This window comes from Arachis ipaensis, chromosome B7, assembly GCF_059453495.1.
Source record: "Arachis ipaensis isolate K30076 ecotype BB chromosome B7, ASM5945349v1, whole genome shotgun sequence".
Classification (NCBI taxonomy): Eukaryota; Viridiplantae; Streptophyta; class Magnoliopsida; order Fabales; family Fabaceae; genus Arachis; species Arachis ipaensis.
This window is the reverse complement of record NC_142442.1, coordinates 90,834,499-90,842,395: the sequence shown is the minus strand read 5'-3', so window position 1 is coordinate 90,842,395 and position 7,897 is coordinate 90,834,499. Positions and strand designations below refer to the sequence as shown.

General features: G+C 40.8%; 1 non-coding gene across 1 annotated transcript; it reads left to right on the top strand.

Moving 5' to 3' along the window:
- The first annotated feature begins 6,817 nt into the window (after positions 1 to 6,817).
- Positions 6,818 to 6,925, top strand: LOC148553339 (small nucleolar RNA R71). The gene has a single exon (XR_015893201.1). It is a non-coding gene; the product is annotated as a small nucleolar RNA R71 (small nucleolar RNA).
- Positions 6,926 to 7,897: the final 972 nt, after the last annotated feature.

Below are 7,897 nucleotides of genomic sequence, written 5' to 3'. Positions count from 1 at the left end.
TGTGCCAGTTTGGGCGTTCAACTCTGGTTTTGGATCCTTTTCTGGCGCTGGACGCCAGATTTGGGTAGAAAGCTGGCGTTGAACGCCAGTTTACGTCATCAATTCTTGGCCAAAGTATGGACTATTATATATTTCTGGAAAGCCCTGGATGTCTACTTTCCAACGCAATTAGAAGCGCGCCATTTTGAGTTCTGTAGCTCCAGAAAATCCACTTTAAGTGCAGGGAGGTCAGAATCCAACAGCATCGGCAGTCCTTCTTCAACTTCTAAATCTGATTTTTGCTCAAGTCCCTCAATTTCAGTCAGAAAATACCTGAAATCACAGAAAAACACACAAACTCATAGTAAAGTCCAGAAATGTGAATTTAACATAATAACTAATGAAAACATCCCTAAAAGTAACTAGATTCTACTAAAAACATACTAAAAACAATGCCAAAAAGCGTATAAATTATCCGCTCATCACGCGCTGTGAAAGGACCTCTTGGTAACCATCTACATCAGCTGCCACTGGTAAGACCTTGAGTGTAAGAACTACAGTTAATTGAACCGGTTAATTGAGTGGTTATGTTGCCCAGTTTGATTCTGAAAAGTTAGAGTGAAAATTTGAGGTTTTAAACATCATTTTTGGACTCAGAGGGTCTTTCCGAGTCAGAAAATGTGTTTTCTATGAAAAACCATGAAAAACCACAAACCGGCATTGAACCAGTTGAACCGGTTCAAGTCTACCCGGTGCTGCGCAAGAAAAGTGGAAACAGTCAAAAACCTTAGAAAAACAGTAGAAATGGAAAACCGGGCATTAATTTTGAAGGTTTGGCCCAAAGTTGGGCCAAACGGGCTAAAAACGCTAACGGATTGAACCGGGCCTGGTGCACGAATTGTAAATCACACTTTTCACAACTCGTACCACTAACCAGCAAGTGCACTGGGTCGTCCAAGTAATACCTTACGTGAGTAAGGGTCGAATCCCACGGAGATTGTTGGCTTGAAGCAATCTATGGTTATTTTGTAATTCTTAGTCACGATATCAATTATAATTATCAGTTTGGATTGCGAAAAATAAAAGAGCATGAATTAAATACTTGTTATGTAGTAATAGAGAATATGTTGGAGTTTTGGAGATGCTTTGTCTTCTGAATCTCTGCTTTCTCCCTGTCTTCCTTTTCACACACGCAAGGTTCTTCCTATGGCAAGTTGTGTGTTGGTGGATCACCATTGTCAATGCCTACCATCCGTCCTCTCAGTGAAAATGGTCCAGGTGCGCTGTCACCGCACGGCTAATTGGTGCACGAAATTGTGATCTCCAGGCTCGAACAAATCCTGGTAATGGCTCCAAATCTTGGTGCTCTGATCTTAATTCATGATTGTCACAACTTCGATACAACTAACCAGCAAGTGCACTGGGTCGTCCAAGTAATACCTTACGTGGGTAAGGGTCGAATCCCACGGAGATTGTCGGTATGAAGCAAGCTATGGTTACCTTGTAAATCTCAGTCAGGCAGATATAAAGTGATAATGGTGTTTTCGAATATTATATAATAAAATAGGGATAGAGATACTTATGTAAATCATTGATAGGAATTTCAGATAAGCGAATGGAGATGCTTTTCGTTCCTCTGAACCTCTGCTTTCCTGCTATCTTCATCCAATCAGTCTTACTCCTTTCCATGGCTGGCTTTATGCAAGGGCATCACCGTTGTCAGTGGCTACATCCCCTCCTCTCAGTGAATAATATGCTCACGCACCCTGTCACGGCACGGCTATTCATCTGTCGGTTCCCGATCATGCTGGAATAGGATTCACCCTCCTTTTTGCGTCTGTCACTAACGCCCAGCACTCGCGAGTTTGAAGCTCGTCACAGTCATTCAATCATTGAATCCTACTCAGAATACCACAGACAAGGTTTAGACCTTCCGGATTCTCTTGAATGCTGCCATCATTCTAGCTTATGCCACGAAGATTCTGGGTAGGAGATCTAAGAGATACTCATTCTAGCTTAATTAATGTAGAACAGAAGTGTTTGTCAGGCACGCGTTCATAGGGGAGAATGGTGATGAGCGTCACACATAATCATCACCTTCATCACGTTCTTGGGTGCGAATGGATATCTTAGAAGCGAAATAAGAAGAATTGAATAGAAAACAGTAGTACTTTGCATTAATCTTTGAAGAACAGCAGAGCTCCACACCGTAATCTATGGAGTGCAGAAACTCTACCGTAAAAAATACATAAGTGAAGGTCCAGGCATGGCTGAGATGGCCAGCCCCCTAAAACGTGATCAAAGGATCATAAGGTAATCCAAAGATCCAAAGATGGTCAAAAAGACTAGTAAAAGGTCCTATTTATAATAAACTAGTCACTAGGGTTTACATGAGTAAGTAATTAATGCATAAATCCACTTCCTGGGCCCACTTGGTGTATGTTTGGGCTGAGCCTGAGTGTTGCACGTGCAGAGGCCATTTGTGGAGTTGAACGCCAGCTTCTGTGCCAGTTTGGGCGTTCAACTCTGGTTTTGGATCCTTTTCTGGCGCTGGACGCCAGATTTGGGTAGAAAGCTGGCGTTGAACGCCAGTTTACGTCATCAATTCTTGGCCAAAGTATAGACTATTATATATTGCTGGAAAGCCCTGAATGTCTACTTTCCAACGCAATTGGAGGCGCGCCATTTCGAGTTCTGTAGCTCCAGAAAATCCACTTTGAGTGCAGGGAGGTCAGAATCCAACAGCATCAGCAGTCCTTTTTCAACCTCTGAATCTGATTTCTGCTCAAGTCCCTCAATTTCAGCCAGAAAATACCTGAAATCACAGAAAAACACACAAACTCATAGTAAAGTCCAGAAATGTGAATTTAACATAAAAACTAATGAAAACATTCCTAAAAGTAGCTAGATCCTTCTAAAAACATACTAAAAACAATGCCAAAAAGCGTATAAATTATCCGCTCATCACAACACCAAACTTAAATTGTTGCTTGTCCCCAAGCAACTGAAAATCAAATAGGATAAAAAGAAGAGAATATACTATAAATTCCAAACTATCAATGAAACATAGTTTCAATCATATGAGCGGGACTTATAGCTTTTTGCCTCTTGGATAGTTTTGGCATCTCACTTTATCCATTTGAAGTTTAGAATGATTGGCATCTATAGGAACTTCAGATTTCGAATAGTGTTATTGACTCTCCTAGTTTAGTATGATGATTCTTGAACACAGCTTTTTTATGAGTCTTGGCCGTGGCCCTAAGCACTTTGTTTTCCAGTATTACCACCGGATACATAAATGCCACAGACACATAACTGGGTGAACCTTTTCAGATTGTGACTCAGCTTTGCTAAAGTCCCCAATTAGAGGTGTCCAGGGTTCTTAAGCACACTCTTTGTTTTTGCTTTGGACCTTGACTTTAACCGCTCAGTCTCAAGTTTTCACTTGACACCTACACGCCACAAGCACATGGTTAGGGACAGCTTGGTTTAGCCGCTTAGACCAGGATTTTATTCCTTTAGGCCCTCCTATCCACTGATGCTCAAAGCCTTGGGATCCTTTTTATTTGCCCTTGCCTTTTGGTTTTAAGGGTTATTGGCTTTTTCTGCTTGCTTTTTCTTTTTCTTTCTATTTTTTTTCGCCTATTTTTTTTTCTCTTTTTTTTTTTCTGCAAGCTTTGCTCTTTGCTGCTTTTTCTTGCTTCAAGAATCATTTTTATGATTTTTCAGATTATCAAATAACATGTCTCCTAGTCATCATTCTTTCAAGAGCCAACATATTTAACATTCGTAAACAACAACTTCAAAAGACATATGCACTGTTCAAGCATACATTCAGAAAACAAGAAGCATTGTCACCACATCAATATAATTAAACTAAGTTCAAGGATAAATTTGAAACTCATGTACTTCTTGTTCTTTTAAATTAAAACATTTTTTCATTTAAGAGAGGTTATGGATTCATAGGACATTTATAACTTTAAGACAAAGTTACTAACTACTAATGATCATGTACTGAAGACACAAACATAGATAAGCACATAACATAGAAAATGAAAAACAGAGAAAGTAAGAACAAGGAATGAGTCCACCTTAGTGATGTCCTTGAGCTCTTCTATGTCTCTTCCTTGTCTTTGCTGCTCCTCCTTCATTGCTTTTAGATCTTCTCTGATTTCATGAAGGATGATGGAGTGCTCTTGATGTTCCACCCTTAGTTGCTTCCAATAATTGTGTGGAAGAAAATGTATCCCCTGAGGTATCTCAGGGATCTCTTGATTTGCAGTCAAATGTTCTACCACTGAGCTATAGACCCTTGATGGAAGCTTTTGTCTTCCCTTTCCTCTTTCTAGAGGCTTCTCTGGCCTTAGGTGCCATCAATGGTTATGGAAAAAACAAAAAAGCTATGCTTTTTACCACACCAAACTTAGAATGTTGCTCGCCCTCGAGCAAAAGAAGAAAGAATAGAAGAATAAGAAGAAGATATGGAGGAGATGGAGGGAGATGTGTATTCGGCCATATGGGTGGGATTGGGTGGGAAAGAGATGTTGAATTTTGAAGGAAAGTGGGTGTTTGGATGTGAGTGGTAAAGAGTTAATAGGGAAGAGTGTTTATGGGGTTGTGTGAAAGAGAGTGGTGAGAAGAAGTGAGTGGAGGTAGGTGGGGATCCTGTGGGGTCCACAGATCCTGAGTGGATCCTGTGGGGTCCACAGATCCTAAGGTGTCAAGGCATTTACATCCCTGCACCATTAGGCATGTAAAAATGCCTTTGTACCCAACTCTGGGCGTTCAGCGCCAGGTTGGTGGCCATTTTGGGCGTTCAACGCCCATTTGTGTGCCATTTCTGGCGTTGAACGCCAGAACCATGCTTGTTCTGGCGTTCAGCGCCCAGAAGCTGCCCATTTTGGGCGTTCAGCGCCAGAACCATGCTCTGTTCTGGCGCTGAACGCCAGACAGATGCTCCTCCAGGGTGTGATTTTTCTTCTGCTGTTTTTGATTCCGTTTTCAATTTTTATATTTATTTTGTGACTCCACATGATCATGAACCTAAGAAAACATGAAAAACAATAAAAATAAGAGTTAGATAAACATTGGGTTGCCTCCCAACAAGCGCTTCTTTAATGTCAATAGCTTGACAGTGGGCTCTCATGGAGCCTCACAGATGTGCAGAGCTTTGTTGAGACTCTCCAACACCAAACTTAGAGTTTGGATATGGGAGTTCAACACCAAACTTAGAGTTTGGTTGTGGCCTCCCAACACCAAACTTAGAGTTTGACTGTGGGGGCTCTGGTTGACTCTGCTTTGAGAGAAGCTTTTCAAGCTTCCTCTCCATGGTTGCAGAGGGGGATCCTTGAGTTTTGAATACAAGGGAGTTCTCATTCCATTGAAGGACTATTTCACCTCTGTCAACATCAATCACAGCTCTTGCTGTGGCCAGGAAAGGTCTTCCTAGGATGATAGATTCATCCTCTTCCTTTCCAGTATCCAGGACTATGAAATCAGTAGGTATGTAAAGGCCCTCAACCTTTACTAATACATCTTCTACTTGTCCATAAGCCTGTTTTCTTGAGCTGTCTGCCATCTCTAGTGAGATTTTAGCAGCTTGCACCCCATAGATTCCCAGTTTCTCTATTACAGAGAGGGGCATGAGGTTTATTCCTGAACCAAGGTCACACAGAGCCTTAAAGATCATGGTGCCTATGGTACAAGGGACTATGAACTTTCCAGGATCCTGTCTCTTCTGAGGCAATGTCAGTTGATCCAGATCACTTAGTTCATTGATGAACAAGGGAGGTTCAACTTCCCAAGCATCAATGCCAAATAATTTGGCATTCAGCTTCATGATTGCACCAAGAAACTTGGCAGTTTGCTCTTCAGTAACATCCTCATTCTCTTCAGAAGAAGAATATTCATCAGAGCTCATGAAGGGCATAAGGAGGTTGAATGGAATCTCTATGGTCTCTAGATGAGCCTCAGAGTCCTTTGGTTCCTCAGAGGGAAGCTCCTTATTGACCACTGGACGTCCCAGGAGGTCTTCCTCCTTGGGGTTCACGTCCTCTCCTCTCCTCACAGGTTCGGCCATGGCACTTATGTCAATGGCCTTGCACTCTCCTTTTGGGTTCTCTTCTGTATTGCTTGGGAGAGTACTAGGAGGGATTTCAGTGATCCTTTTACTCAGCTGGCCCACTTGTGCTTCCAGATTTCTAATGGAAGACCTTGTTTCATTCATGAAACTTACAGTGGCCTTGGATAGATCAGAGACTAGATTTGCTAAATTAGAAGCATTTTGTTCAGAGTTCTCTGTCTGTTGCTGAGTTGATGATGGAAAAGGCTTGCTATTGCTAAACCTGTTTCTTCCACCATTATTAAAGCCTTGTTGAGGCCTTTGATCCTTCCATGAGAAATTTGGATGATTTCTCCATGTTGAGTTATAGGTGTTTCCATAAGGTTCACCTAAGTAATTCACCTCTGCTATTGCAGGGTTCTCAGGATCATAGGCTTCTTCTTCAGAAGATGCCTCTTGAGTACTGTTGGATGCAGCTTGAATTCCATGCAGACTCTGAGAAATCATATTGACTTGCTGAGTCAATATTTTGTTCTGAGCCAATATGGCATTCAGAGTATCAACTTCAAGAACTCCCTTCTTCATAGGCGTCCCATTACTCACAGCATTCCTTTCAGAAGTGTACATGAACTGGTTATTAGCAACCATGTCAATGAGTTCTTGAGCTTCTGCAGGCGTTTTCTTTAGGTGAATGGATCCACCTGCAGAAGTGTCCAGTGACATCTTTGATAGCTCAGATAAACCATCATAGAATATATCCAGGATGGTCCATTCTGAAAGCATGTCAGAAGGACACTTTTTGGTCAACTGTTTGTATCTTTCCCAAGCTTCATAGAGGGATTCACCTTCTTTCTGTCTGAAGGTTTGAACATCAGCTCTAAGCTTGCTCAGCTTTTGAGGAGGAAAGTACTTGGCTAAGAAAGCCGTGACCAGCTTATCCCAAGAGTTCAGGCTGTCTTTGGGTTGAGAATCCAACCATAATCTAGCTCTGTCTCTTACAGCAAAAGGGAAAAGCATAAGCCTGTAGACTTCAGGATCTATTCCATTAGTCTTAACAGTATCACATATCTGCAAGAATTCAGTTAAGAACTGAAAAGGATCTTCAGATGGAAGTCCATGAAACTTGCAGTTCTGCTGCATCAGAGAAACTAATTGAGGTTTCAGCTCAAAGTTGTTTGCTCCAATGGCAGGAATGGAGATGCTTCTTCCATGTAAATTGGAATTAGGTGCAGTAAAGTCACCAAGCATCTTCCTTGCGTTGTTGTTGGGTTCGGCTGCCATCTCCTTTACTTGTTCGAAATTTTCAATTAAGTTGTCTCTGGATTGTTGTAATTTAGCTTCTCTTAATTTTCTCTTCAGAGTCCTTTCAGGTTCTGGATCAGCTTCAACAAGAATGCCTTTTTCTCTGTCCCTGCTCATAAGAAAGAGAAGAGAAAAAGAAAAGAAGAGGAATCCTCTATGTCACAGTAAAGAGGATCCTTATTGTTAGTAGAAGAAAAGAAGAAGAAATTCGAACACAGATAGAAGAGGGGGGTTCGAATTTGGTGATGATGTGAGGAAGAGATGTTAGTTAATGAATGAATAAATAGAATAGGATGAGAGAGAGAGAGGGAATTTTCGAAAATTATTTTTGAAAAGGAGTTAGTGATTTTTGAAAATTGGTTTTTGAAAATTGTTAGTATTTTTCGAAAAAATTTTTAAAATTTAAAAATAAAAATAATTAGTTAATAAAAAAGAAATTTTTGAAAAAGAGGGGAGATTTTTTCGAAAATTAGAGAGAGAGAGAGTTAGTTAGGTAGTTTTGAAAAAGTTAAGAAACAAACAAAAAGTTAGTTAGTTAGTTGAAACAAATTTTGA